The 15319-nt window shown below is 40.5% G+C and overlaps 1 protein-coding gene across 1 annotated transcript in view; it reads right to left on the reverse strand.

The window, feature by feature from the left end:
* LOC121434795 (metabotropic glutamate receptor 3) overlaps nt 1-15319 on the reverse strand; it is a 212472-nt gene that overhangs the window by 28415 nt on the left and 168738 nt on the right. The gene's annotated exons all lie outside the window — the stretch shown is intronic.

Here is a 15319-nt window from a genome sequence, read left to right on the forward strand (position 1 = left end):
ATGTGTCTAAACTCCTAAAATAAGTTTCGATACAATTTATTATTATTACATCCTGTTTTGCATTTATTAAATGTCTCAGAAATATTATACTGAAGAGCTCCATGGAGACTATGAACTGAGAGGGGAAGCTTTTTCTCCTTAAGAGTTTTTAGTTTTAATTAAAATATAGTTACATTATTTCCTCTTTCCCTTTCCTCTCTCTAACCCCTCCCATGTCTTCTCCCTCCAGCCTTTCCCATGTTCCTCTTTTACTTACTATAAAATCATGGCCCCACTTCTCTGGCTATTATTATATACTCTCTCTGTCTCTGTCTCTCTGTCTCTCTCTCTCTCACACACACAAACACACACACATACACACACACACGCACACACATACACAAATACACAAATATATATATATATATATATATATATATATATATATATATATATATATATATACAACCTGCATTGCTTGTATGTAAAGAATTCAGGGCTGACCACTTGGCATTGAATACCTGATTCGGGGACTCATCCCTGAAAAGAGTAATTCTATCATTCTCAGCAGTCAGTCACTAGTTCCCTGTAGCTCTTTGTCTGCGGGTAAGGCCCAGTAAAATCTCCTCGTTTCACATGAGCTTGTCTCATTGCTGCTGTTATTGTTAGGTCTTGTTTTGGTAACCACATTGGTGCGGTATCATGGATATAGTTTCCATGTCATCTGTAGGAAACATGCATGACCTCTGATATTCTGGCTCTTATAGGCTTTCTGCTCACTCTTCTGTAATAGTCCCTGAGCCATAGGTGTGCAGACACTATGCTGAAGAGGGAGTTTTTACTCAGCTTACAGCTTCTCATCTAGCCTGCTTACCTCTCCTACATATGTGTGCTGTCTTGTAGTAATTACTTTGCAATTGTCTTCAAGATGCAGCTGAAGATTGAATTTTCATTCAGGACCAGGCTCAGTAAGTGACTATGTGCTCTTTATTTTTATTCCACACTGGCTGGTCTGTTGTGTATTTTCCATTTCATACTATTAGTCACTACTTTTTCCTTAGAAGAAGATTGTGTCTGTCTGGGTGATTCATAGATATACACTATTATGGTCGAATTACTATTCATACTTATGGAGAGAAACCAAGAGAGTAGAATAAGATACCCATAAATAGGCCTACTACATCCTAATAAATGCTAATGGTGGTATCTGAGACAAGTGAAGGTCTTACATACACATTGTTAAGTAAATGTTTAATCAGCTGGGAAAAATGAAATTTTCTGTACCTCATTACTTATGCCTTGATAAATTTTGAAAAGATCAAAGTTTTATGTGGAAAAAACAAAGGCATAGAAGTTCTAGAAATAAAAAGAGCATATTAATATCAGAGTGCAAAAAGTCCTTTTCAAAGGCTATTGAAAATGAAGAACAAACAAACACACAGAAACCAAAACCACAATAATGCAAAAAACTGGCATCCTGGTGGAATTCATAATCTCAGCATTGGGGAGCAGGAGACAGGATGATTCCTGGGGTTCACTGATTAACCAGCCCAGATTAATGGGTGATTGCCAGGTCCCAGGGAGAATATCTGCCTTAAATATCGAGATGGATTGTTCTTCATGAACACTGGTTGATCTTCGCTTCCACACACATGCATGTGAACCCTCATATACACATGTACCCCACACATGTGCACACATGCAAACTTCCCAAACCAATAAATATGAACATTGAAGCATAAGTGAGAAACGATAATGCAAGCTTCAAATGGTATTGAGATAATGTACAAATTTCCAATATAAAAAGGAACTTAATAACCCTTAGAAAATGGCCAAAGGATTTGAGTAGCTATTTTATCATACGAAAAATCTAATGTTCTTAAACATAAAAATAGATTCAACATTAGTCAAACTGCAGAAAAATGCAAACTTCCAAAGGTCAAATAGTAGTTCTTCGAAGACAACATAGATGAATTCAAGTTGGGATTCAGATTGCTTTTAACTGACATAAAGACATCTTGCTTTATATGGGTGAGCCCAGTAATACCTGACCCAGCTCAGAATTCTGCAGAAGGATCAGGGGTGCTCACTTCTGGGTTTTGGGTGACAGATACAGAAGATTGAGCTCACTGCTACTGGCTCTAAAGGAGGCGACTGGGTGATAGATACAGAAGATGGAGCTCACCACTACTGGCTCTAAAAGAGCTGCCAACCTGGGTGGACAATAAAAACTGGAAAGGAAATAAAACAGGTCCTGTGGGGCCTTCAAGAGGTAATACAGCCTGGCCAACACATTGCTTTTACGTCAGTGAAATCCATTTAGACATCTAGCCTCCAGAAACATTAGAAATAAAATTAGGTAGCTTTAAATTGATACAGTATGGGGTCTTGATCAGGTCTTGATTCATTCTCTACCAGTTAAAGAATTAAAACACAGGAAAAATCTTGAGCACAATAGGCAACAGCGGAGAAACCTCAGACAGTGTGGAGGACAGCAAACAGAACCAACAGTATACCTCCAAAGGAGGGCAACTGGTCCGAATGTTCTCAAAAGTACAGTTGCACCCGCGTTTTGGCTTAGCAGTTTCCATTGGAGGGGTTTACTGACGGATCTTTACAACAGAAAGACTTGAAAACGACCAGTCATTCATAGTTGGGTTCATTAATAACAAATGAAATGTTACACAGCTGTGAGAAGAATGAGGACATATTAGAAAAAGAAACCCAAAGTTACAAGGCTTTGTATGAAGAACAAAATGTTTGATCAGCTATATTTTAATGGGGGTGGGGAACATAACGGGCCCTGCTCCTTTTCCTTTTCTATGAAGAGGAGCTCAAGAATGATAACTACAGAGAATGGCCACACTGGCTAGGAGCTGGAAAGTAAACAGACTGGTGGCAAAGGGGGCTACTATAGTTTTATTTTAGTTTAAATTTTGAATAATGTAGATGCATTATTACTACTCATATATGCTATGCAATCACAAATACGTCATCTATGAGACAGATGAGAAAGTCTTCCAAAGGGATGTTCAGAGAACAAGAATCAAACTCTGCTAGTGAGAGACCCTGCCTCAAAACCACACGGTGGATAGCTCCTAAGGGATGACAGCTGAGGTTATTCTCTGGACTTTACACATGTGCACCCCCATAAACGTGTGCCTGAATACATACAAACACACAAAGAATCTGCTTTGTGAAATGATATAGCAAAAGCAGAATTTCAGGTAAGTATGAATATAAAAAAAATCTCTCAGGGTTTGTTCAAAATGTCAGGAGGAAGAAGGGGATAGCATAAAAAGTGGATCACTTTGCTTTCCAGCGAAGAGGAGAACTGGAGAAGTGCACATGTGTAGGTGGTGGACCGCGCGTGGGGAAAGCAAGGGTAGAGATTTTTGTTCTTCTCTTAAGTGCGCTATATTCACATACATATGTACGTATTTAATTTTGATAAGAAGTTATACAATTAAAATGGAATAGTGTGTATGTAAATGCATGTTTGTGTGTACTCAGTTGTGCATGTATGGAGGTCAGAAGTAGAGAGCAGTGATTTTCCTTAATTCCTCTCCATCATATATCTTGAGATAGGATCTCTCGCTGACCCTGGAGCTAGGTCGTCCTGGGAACGCTTCTGGTTCTGCCTCCCCAACACTGGGATTATAGCTTTGGGATTACAGGTGTGTTGAATTCTGGGGGGTTGAATTCAGGTTATTTTGCTTTCACTGTTAATACTTTACTGATCAAACCATCTCCCTAGTAAAAATTGTTCCTTAATGAAAATTCACCTTTTACTAAATTTGTTAAACTATAAAACATATAACAAAATGCAGTATACTGTTTGAATCCTGAAACTCAAAAAATCACCTTACAGTTTCTCAAATAAATACTTTAAAAATCCTACCGCAATTCATTGTCAGAATTGTGCTGGCTCTTTAGTTTGAAATACAGAGTGCTGCGTTTGTAGCAGCCTGAAGAGGAACAAAGGAGATTCAAGAAGAGAAAGGTGAACCACATCTGAGATATACTCCACACGTGAGGGTAGTCCTGTCTGGGAACAATGGTTTCCAAGACAACAATGGCCTTGATAGTGAGACAAAGCAAACTTTCCTGTCCTGATGCGACTTGGAGTGGCAGGACAGCTGAAGCCCCTGTGAATTCTTTCTGTCACCTTCCGGATACCGTTAGCGTTGCCTCCAGGTCAAATGACTCTCTAGGGAGATAGTTAAGACCCAGTGAACCAGAACCACGATTCTCAAGCAATCAATTGCCTAGCTCTTTAGTGTGGGAAACCTGGGGGACTTGCTGTTTCTCAAGTGGGATCTCACCGCGGGAGCGAGCACATTCGATATGGAAAATAAATCACTTCACCCTTCGTTGTATTGTAACAGCCTGAAAGAGTTCAGACTAAAAGCAGGGAAAGAATAACAAACAGGAAGGTGGAATCCTTTTTTTTAAAACAAAACAAAACAAAAAAACCTACTACCTTTTCCTAACCCAATTTCTAGCCCCATCTTCCTCTAAGACTGCAAAGTCAGTTCTTCATTTTCAGACACTGAATGGCCTCAGGTCAAGACAGTGGTTTTTGGAGTAGCTCATTAGCCAACTAGCACTGACCCCCGTTCCAAGTGGACTTATTTGTAAGTTTTAGTACCAAGGCAACCAGCCCCCTTAGGACCCATTTGATAGAGATAAGTCAAGACTATTTCTTAGAAACACCACAGGGCAATGGTAAGAGAAAATTAAACTGGTTCATTTTTTTTCTCTCTCTCAGTACTCCAATTAAGGTAAAACAATAATACAGCTCCTAGGAGGCCTTCAGGAAAGTGACATCACCTCCACTGCCCAGGTTCACATTGCTAAATACTAATTAAGATCGCAAAGCTACTGATAGCAACATGCCTCTCATTGTAAACCTGGAGCCTCACTATGTGGCTGTGAACCTATCTGACGAATTGCAGTAAAGTCAAGGTTAGGAAGAAAACACCATCTCCCTCCACAGACTGTGTCAGAGGTCAAAGGTGAATAACCCAAGCTCCTTGGGCTAGAGCAGACCAACTCTTTTATAAATATCATGCAGCAAGTAGACTAGAAACAATGAATGAAGCTCTGGCTGTCAGGAATTCACCTTCGGATGCTTCAGGCATTCATTGTCTAGAAACAATGAATGAAGCTCAGGCTGTCAGGAATTCACCTTCGGATGCTTCAGGCAATTCTTGGGGTTATCAACTGAGAAGAGCAGCTGGGGTCCAGTGCCACTTAGTCCCTGGACTCAGTCTACCCTATGGGGAATGTTCAACTAGACCCTAACATGGACAGTGAAAGTGTCTGAGAGAAGACACTGAGGAGCAGGGGCTTCTGAGCAGGACTCCCGAGGAGTCAGCATGTCAAGGCTTCGAGGACGGGTTTCAGAGCCTGCCTCTCAGGATTTCACAGCACTGCCAAGACTGCTTCAATGCAGGAGGAAGTAATCTAGTTCTAGACTAAGGCTGGGAATGAAGAGACAAGGTGTAGGAAAAGCAGGAACAGGTGCAAAGAGGTGGGACCTCAGCCCCCGCAGGTTTTGCTCATTTTAGCTATCAGAGTGCTCACTGGCTGGTTAGAACCCTCTTACAGGTGAGCTGAATCTACCAGCACCCTTTTCCTGCCCTTTTCACCAGACTCTGGCCCTTTTCATTTTGTAGATAGTGACTCTTCTGTGTGTGATTTAATGGGTGCTTAGCTCTAAAACCCTTTCACTGAAATGTAATCATATAATAACATTATATAAAGTATAAAGAAGTACACTACAAGTGAACACACAAATATTCCATCACGACTATTAAGGTATTTATTTCCTCTTCCTTTGTTCCTGTTAATCACTTGACTCTTCTTTTCCTCAAGGCAGCCCCCATCCTAATCTCTGATGTGAGCACACCAGTATGCTAGAGTTGCTGTAGCTAAACCGGTACAAAGGGTGGCTTGATACAACCGGTTTATTGTTTCCCAGTTGCCTGAAGTCAAGGGTTAGCAGGCTGGCTTCCTCCTGAGGACTGTGCAGGGGAGTCTGTTTCAGTCCTTCCTTCTACATGGTGTAGCTTCCCTGAAATCTCGCGTCTCTTTGCCTGCAGATCCGTCACTCAGTTTTGAACAAATGCAGTGTACTCTTCCTGTATCTTGTATTTGTGATCGAGCTTCCTTTCTATTGGCATCCACACTAATGAACTCATTTTTACTTTGTTATAACCTTAAGACTCTGTTCCCAAATAAGGTTATATTCTGAGGAAGTAGGGCTATGAATTTAACATAGCTTTTGGGAGGGGAAATGTAATTCATCTTCAACTACGTGCTATTTTTGCCTGATATTGAAGCTCATTTAAATGATGATATCGTCAAGTATTAGTTGATACTGTCTATCTTTTGGTTAAAATTTTGGGAGATTTTTTTTCACACATTGATGAGAAGATATAGTTAGTTCCTGCTATTTTATTCGTCTGAGACTGGGTCTGATTACACAGCCCAAATTGGTCTTCAACTCACAATTCTGCTGGCTTAGCTGTCTGGGTGCCGGGCTTTTGGATATTCACCATGGTGCATGCCTGGCTGCTTGTTCACTTTAGACATTATCAAGTATTTTACCATATGATGAGCTATGAATACAATCAAAGTACATTGTTTGCCTGTCTGAAATTCTTAGGTTTGAGTAGATGAGCAGCTGATCTGCAAGACAAGAAAGGAGTAGAAAACTAAGGGAAAAAAGGGAGAATTCCAATCAGGATGCACTGATGAGGAAGTTATTACTGATGACAACTAGGTCACCGTCTCAGTGGGTCCTTTAGGACACAGTGGAGAATGGGGAACTGGGGCACGATCCCACAGCTCATGCGTCAGCTTGGATAGTACAACTTCATTTGTCCTCAATTGATGGTTGCTACAGAAGTGGTAGTTCCCGGGCATTTTTAGCATGATATATTTATAAACAGAGGATGCTATTGTGAACCTACAAAGTTCCTATAGAAAATATCTGCAGGAAGACAACCAGAGAAGCTTTTATTAACAAACTCCTAAGGGTTACTGAGATGGCTCAGCAGCTGATAGCACTAAATGTTCTTCCAGAGGACCTGGTTTGATTCTCAGCATCCATGTGGCAGAGAACAACACCTTTACTTACAGTTCCAGGGCAAACTCTTGGGAATATTATGTTAGGAAGTTCCTTTTATAATCTCACCTATGTTAGATTTTCTTTTTTTTAAATTTAATTTGCAGTAATCTATCTTCTATCTCTATATATCTACATATCACATATATATCATCTACCTACCTCCCTACCTATCTATATGCCCATGTTATTTTGGACATGAGTAATTTTCAAATGAAGTTTTGGTAAATACCTTTGGCCACTCTATGACCCACCTTTGTACCTAACAGTTATCTAATAAGCATAAATTCTTAGTTTTAATCACAACTAAATTAAAAAAAATATGTCTCAATGTTGAATTTTCAATTCCGGATGGCTAGTGATTTCATCCTTCTATCTAATGTCTCTTATGATTACGATGATCTAGTTCTAAAATGTGAGACCTTCAGGTGCAAACGCATTTCAGGAGAAAGGATGCCATTAGGCTGCCAAACTGTCTTTTGTGCTGACAATGTGCTCTGAATTGCGCTTTAAAGAAACCTCTCTTAGTGCATTATCAGATTGTCACTGTTTGCTCATGTCTACACAGGATCCTGAACGTTGATAGAACAAAGAAAACAATTCATTCATCTGGCAATGCTGAGCACTTAATAGATTTTCATTAATTGTTTCCCAAACTGATCATTAACTCATTAAAATAACTTCAGGGTCTTTAAAATCATACTAATTTTGAATAATAACACAGGCCAATTAATTATGAGTCTGAGAAGAATTCTTGACACCTTTTTATATTTCAAGTCTTTTTATTTATCTATTTGCATATTTATTTATTTCTCTCTCTCTCTCTGTGTGTGTGTGTGTGTGTGTGTGTGTGTGTGTGTGTGTGGGTGGGTGTGGGTGTGGGTTTGCACGCACATACATGTGTGGAGATCAAATAACAACTTGTGGAGTAGGCTCTCTCCTTTCAAATGTGGGTGCTGGGGATCCAGGATTGGTGGAAAGCAGCTATATGAGATGAGCCCCTTGACACCTTCATTTTGACATTCTATTCTGCAGTCCATGTAAGGGTACAGGAGTGTTCTTGCTACTGCCGTCTAGTCAGAGGCTGTGGATGCTTCTGAGTGTCTCACAAAATCCAATACACACCCTCATTAAAAACACATATCAGAACCACAATAGCAGAGATCTTTACTCAGGGCAAGATAGGTCTGGATTTCTAGATAGACTTTGGAAATTTTAATTCCTAAATTATAGACTGAAAATGGCCTTGCCAAGGATATTATGGTCTCAGCATCTCAGCCTGACTGTTACATTTCTGCACCACTTCTTACTGAGCCAACTCCAGCTTGCTCGTTTCCCTAGTCTTTTTTCCCCACTCACCAACAACCTCAGATGAGTGAGTTCATGACACCTTCTTCCTGCCACCCCCCACAGATGACTCATGGCCCCCTTTTCCCACGCATTGGAAAGTCAACCCAGAAGAACATCTCCAGTCAGATCCAGGGGAAGACGCACACTCTTGCGTGAGACAGGCGTGGGAGGCATCGAACCTTCCAGAGCTGGCATGCATCATGTCTGATGCTAAGGAAACCCTAGTGTCATCTCTGCCAGGACTTCCCTCTGTGTGACTTCTAGCTCCAGAACAACGCTAAATGTCCAGGATCATATCTGATGTTGCAACACTCGTCAATCATGCTCAGTTTTCAAAGAGAAATTCAAATTTGAAGGCAAATGTAATTGGTACTTAGGATTTTTAGCGTGGCTAGGTCATCATGAGAACAGGTATAGGAAACAGAGAAAAGGGAAACAACTTTCTTTAAAGCAAACATATATAAATACATATCTGAGACTTTTCCAAGCAAAGGCTTAAGCTTCCATTGTTCTGTCATAGATCACTTCCTCGTGTTCCAGAAGACTGACCTAAGTACAGGAATGAATGAAACTGGCAATGGACAAAGAGAGTAAGCTGCCAGGAAAATCCCACTCAGAGATGCCCCGGTAAGTCTGCACTGCAAAGCCTATGAAAATTGGTAGCAGAGCCCGTGTTCTGAAGAATGCAGTGACAGTACCAAGAATGTACTTAATAAAATGAGCTTTCCTTCTTTTAAAAGCACACAAAATTTCTTTATATGAAAAGCAGAGCAGCAGAAATTTTATTCAGTCTTTGAGAATGAATGTGTCAAGGATAAGTACAGCAGCTTACTGTGCAGGAACGTACATTTTCACGGGTAAAACAAATTAATTTCTATTCTGTTGGATGCACGCGTTTGACTCTCTGTAGCACCATGGAAGGAGAATACAAGGGGAATTAATAACTTCTGCCAGAACGCTGGTTCATCATCAGGTTGCCATGTGCTTCAAAGCCACTGCCACATAGCTTAGTGTCTACACAGAGGGGCAGCATTGTTAAACTGTGAGACTGCAAGGAGCTTTGTCAGGTCACCAAGCATATATATCCACTGCTAAGAAATTCTAAGCCTATACCATCCTGAAAGGGTTTCCATGTCCCTGGAAATAATCAAGTGAAAAAAAAAACCAAGAAATTATCCTTTATAAAACTTCCTCTTTTCTGTGTGCCAGAATTTCTATTTTGAGCCTACAATGAATATTGAAAACCAAACTCTGGTACCTGTAAGATCTGCAGGTACTCCGAACCGCTGAGCTAATTCTTCTGCTGCTCATAATATTTGTAAGTTAGCACAACGCTAGCATCTCATTGTGCCATTTTGCACGGCCGAAATGACTTTCTTGTTGCACTAAGTGATAGCGGTCCTTTGTATTCTTAGATAAAAAGACACATATAAAAGAAAAAGATCTGTGATCTATCAACCTAGATTGACGGCGGCACATAGATTTCATTACTGGGTATAGGAATTAGTTTTTAGCACCTAATTTGGGAATCTGTTTTGAAAAAGATTTAAAAGTTATCATGACATGCATACATGTGTGCATATAATAATTATCCATTTTTGGATAATCTCATTTTATTTCAATTTATTTACTTTATTTAAGGTTGCTTTCCGTCTAGTGAGCTGATATGTCCCTGAGCTATGCTGTACATAATTGCATATCATCTTGAGTTTCACAGACCTATGTAATATGGTTCATGTCGCTCTTATCATTTTAACAACTTCATAATCCCTGACGGTATCTAAATGCCCCCCTCTCCCAACACATGAAGCAGGAAAATTTGTACTTTTCATTGTACAAATTTATTCAATACTCCCCGTGCTTCAATATAAAAAAACATCCTTCAAGACCAGCACACACGTTCCTTGCACCATTCCTGGTCCTCAACTGGAAGTACCAATCCTTCTCTTCGATTTCATACATGTTGTGAAATATTACTATAACTATATAAAGCTGTGTGTATTTGTTTACGCTGCATTTGCTAAACTATGTAAAGATGTGTTACATTTGTTTCACCATGCCTGCCTAAGGCACCTGATTGGCCTAATAAAAAGCTGAAGGACCAATAGCTAGGCAGTCGAAGGATGGGTAGAGCTGTTGGGCACAGAGAATAAGTAGGAGGAAGAATCTAGGCTTGGGAGAGAGAGAACAAGGAAGAAAGAGAGGGGGATGCCCAGGGTTAGTCAGCCAGGCAGCCGCCAGGCAGCCAGACACAGAGAAAGCAGGAAAACAGGACATACAGAATGAAAGGAAAATAAAATTGAGGCAAAATATAGATGAAGAGAAAGAGGTTAAAATAAGTAATAACAGCTAATGGGACAAACCTAAACTAAGGCTGAGCGTTCATAATTAATATTAGGTCTCCCTGTCCTTATTAGGGAGCTGGTTGGTGGCCCAAGTAAAGCTTGTCACACTTCTATGCTACTTCTTTTCCTTGACACTGATTATCTTTCTCACTTGCACTTTTTCCTGCAAGAATTTTATAATTACTCTTCCATAATCAACTACATCATAAGCTTTTGAAGAGCGCAAGCTATCCTCCCTTATGTTTCAGATGGAACTGTGAGCCATGAGGCTGTGGAGAAGGCTCAGTGGGTAAAGCACATGTCGAGCCGGCATGAGGACTAGAGTTCACTCTGCTTCCTTATTTACAGTCTGAGCACGTGGGAAGCAGAGGCCGGGATTCCCAGAGAAATCTGGCTTGCTGGACCGGTCAGACCAGAGTGTTCTGGTTCTATGAGTGACCTTGCCTCAATATACAAACTAGAGAGTGAGGGTCAAGGAAGACAACTGATGTCAATTCTGTCTTATGCATACACATACGTGCACATGCGTCTGCACACACATGCCCCAACGCAGAACACAAATGCATGCATGCATACCGTGTACATACACATACAAATATGAAGGAATAAATATAATACAAAGGCAACGGGGTCAATTAAATATGAGAAATGTTTGACTTGTAACATGCTACAGCTTCAAATGCCTGCACTGGTGTCCTTTCATTTAGAGAAAATGCTTCCTCCCTTCTCCCCTGGAACAATTGGACACAGCCAGAGCTGGAAAGTGATGCTCTTGCCTGCTCCCCACCTGGAGAACAGTTTTTGTGGTAACATATTTGAATTTCTACCTCTTTAAATGTTGTCTTAGGAAGAACACATTCTAAAACTGAGATGTCATTTCCCCCAAAAAAATGTCAAGACAGAAAGAAAATGCTTCTAGTTAGAAAAAAAAATGTAGAGAGAAATTTTTAAATTTGATTTTCTTGTATAACTGAGAGAGAAAATTTGTCAAGGAAGCTTGATGATGGAGAACACACCTAAACATGCCACATGTGACCATCACAGCCTCTACTGCGCATTTGGGGCCCTGAATGTAGATCTCCACTGTGATTTACCTCAATACGATATTTATTTGCTCTGGGTTTCCAGTTCACTCAAGTCTGGCACTGTGGCCGCTACTTTCCCCATAGCCTGGTCCCTTCGCTGAGATCTCAGCCTCACTGCTAAGTGGTCACTTCACATTTTTGGTGTGTGTTTTATGTGCACATATTGTGAACTTTAAAGTTCTTACGTCAGTGTCTAACATACAGAGATTGTTTGGTAACTGTTGAGTAGACTGAGAGAGTGACTGTCACCACCACGTAGTAAACACTTGTGGAAAGAATGAGTGAATGAGTAAGTGAGGGAGGGGACTGTGTCTGTGGGTGAGCAACCACTGTGCTACCGTCAGCTGGATGTCTGCGCTCCAGCTAAATGGCGTAAGTCTGTACATATGACTGCTATCTGAATCATAACAGTTCTTTAGAGTGTAGACTTCATTTACCTTAATTACACTAAACCATTGACAATTTTTGTCTGACTGAACTTATTTCTTTCCAGTGAATAGAAACATTTGCTTGGCCTCTGATCACGGGGCATAAAATTTGCAGCATTGTACTCTCCCACAGTTTGTGGAAATCATTTGTAATAGAACAAAGCTTTAAGCAAAGATCTTGCCTGGTTACCTCTTCCACATCTGGGTAACGCGCACGCATGCACACACACACGCACATTTAAAAGCTAGAGGAAGCGACTACACTTTGTTTTCAGGGCATAATCTCAGCTATAGATACGAAGAGGAAAGAATGCATGACTTTGTGTCTTTGCACTTTCAGGGACATCCTGGCTGAAAAATAGACACATGGTATACTCAAAGGGAAAGAACTGTAAAGACCGAAAATGCTTAAATTGGAGTGCTCTGGTTGGCCTAAGATATACTGTCTTATATTCTTTGTTGTGTGTGTGTCTGTGTGTGACTGTGTGCATGTCTGTGTGGCTGTGTGTGTACGTGTGTGACTATGTACATGTCTGTATCTCTCTCTCTCTCTCTCTCTGTGTGTGTCTGTGTGTATGTGTGTGACTCTGTGCATGTCTGTGTGTGTGTGTGTGTGTGTGTGTGTGCAGTAGGGATTTGGAGTGAGATTTTTCTTATTCTTGCAAACCATGTGACTGGCATAAAATTAATGTGTCCTCAAAAATGAACAAAAAAGTAATAATGAGAACCCTAAGAAAAACATATATAGATGCACCTGGAAAATGGAAACAGACAAGATTATATGACAAAATTGGGAGTATGGGAGTGGAAGGGGAAGAGGAGAGATGAAAAGGAGGTATGAGGAGTACTTGAGGGAATGAGATAGTCATAAGGAGGAAGGACAGAGATGAGGTCAAGGAAAGAGTATCTTGATTGAGGGAGCCATTATAGGGTTAGCAAGAAACCTGGCTCTAGAGAAATTTCCAGAAATCCACAAGGATGACCCCAGCCAAGACCCTAAGCAAAAGAGGAGAGGGGGCCTGATCTTGACTTATCCTGTAGTCATACTGATGGATATCTTAATATCACCATAGAACCTTCATCTAGCAACTGATGAAAACAGAGGCAGAGACCTGCATTGGAGCACTGGACTGAGCTCCCAAAGTCCAGGTGAAGAGTGGGAGGAATGAGACTATGAGCAAAGAGGTCAAGACCATGATGGGTTCATCCACTGAAATAGTCTACCTGAGCTAATGGGAGCTCACCAACTCCAGCCAAACTAAGAAGGAACAAGCATAGGACCAAACTAGTCCCTCTGAATGTGGTTGACAGTTGCATGACTGGGGCAGACTGGGGGCCACTGGCCCTACTGCATGTACTGGATTTTTGAGAACCTATTCACTTTGGATGATACCTTGCTCAGCCTAGATATAGTAGGAAGGGCCTTGGACCTTCCCCAAAGCAATGTGCCTTACCCTCTCTGAGAATTGGATAGGGTGGAGTGGAAGGGTATATGGAGAGAATGGGAGGAGGGGAGGAAGTGGGAACTTGGATTAATATGTATAATGAAAAGATAGTTCATTTTCTTTTTAAAAATGAATAAACCAAAGGGATAAAAGTGAACAAGAAAAATAAAGAAGAAATAATGACCAATATGAGACATAAAGCAAGAGACCTCCTTAAATATCAACTAATACTTAAAGTTGATACAACTTGTGTGCGCGTGCGTGTGCATGCACACACACACACTGTATTCTGTTATTATATCGCAATAACCCTCTGAAGTAACCTGGTATATTTGAGGCTAATATTTAAGTCTTTTATGTTATTATTGAAAAACATTTGGGAGTCTTGCATAAGGTACTAAAAACATGCTACCTTCTTAATTTGTATGAAAACCTGAATTTAAGGCACTCATTGCTATAGTCAGTTTAAAACAGTGGTCCAGAGAGAACACTGATGCCCCCTCACCACTCTTCCCCACCCAAGCATCAGAGCTGAGCTCCTGATGCCGTACCGTGTTTGCACTACCTCAGTCACCGCAGGCATTTTCAACCCAAAAGTTGACATGCTTGAGCTTTGACAGAGGATGAGACCCTGTTCATTTCTTCTATTCCGATATGGTATGATGGACCACGCCCTCCTGAAGGGTTGTTGTGAACACCTTCAGAAAATTGCTTCGCTCAACTGCCAACTGAGATGAAACTAGCACACAGGTTATACCATGAAAGACCTAATGCCCCCATTCAGCAGGAAGCAGTTTGGAGAGAAAAAAACTGCGCCCATATTCCCAAATATGATTTATAAATGTTCTTTTACATTTAAAGGGGGATAGATATAGATATGAATAATTTGTATTAGTATAGATTTTGCTTTATTGATAGAGATTTAAGGTCAATTTTGTTATATGTATATGCATATTTCTGCTATTGATTAAGATTGTGATTGTGGAGTTCATTAAAAATGTAATATATAATTAAGAAATATAGGTTAATGGATAATCATCAGTAATAGTCAAGTTTGTAGTCATGTTAGTTAGATTTTCTAGATATATAGATATATATTTCAGTTAGATCGGCATTTTTCATATCTTTCAAAGACTACGGAATGTGCTATTTAATGTTTTAATAACTTAGGGTTTTTCATGACAATGAGACATGTCTGCTCCTGGCAGCACCAATCTACTTCAAGAGGAAGATGGGCATCGAAGAGGCTCGTTATGGAGTTTGATAGCCATTTGGGCAAGAAACTGCTCTTGCCTGGACTATTGCATAAACTGGAAACATAGAACCCGCAGAGAGAGGACTACTGAACTTGCCTATAGGTGAGATGATCTTTCAGGGTTCCTGATTCATTTTGAAAGAGTCTGCGAGACATTCAGCAGGACACAACAGATAGTGACAGAACTGACTTTGAATTTTCCTGCTTCATGGAAATGTCTCTGGATACTATGAGCCTGGAGGCCAAAGATGGATGCCCCAATGGTACAGAGAAACTTTGGGTGACTGTCCAGGCAGC

Source organism: Microtus oregoni, unplaced genomic scaffold (genome assembly GCF_018167655.1).
Source record: "Microtus oregoni isolate MIOR12 unplaced genomic scaffold, Mior012 000044F_ref0000062, whole genome shotgun sequence".
Lineage (NCBI taxonomy): Eukaryota > Metazoa > Chordata > Mammalia > Rodentia > Cricetidae > Microtus > Microtus oregoni.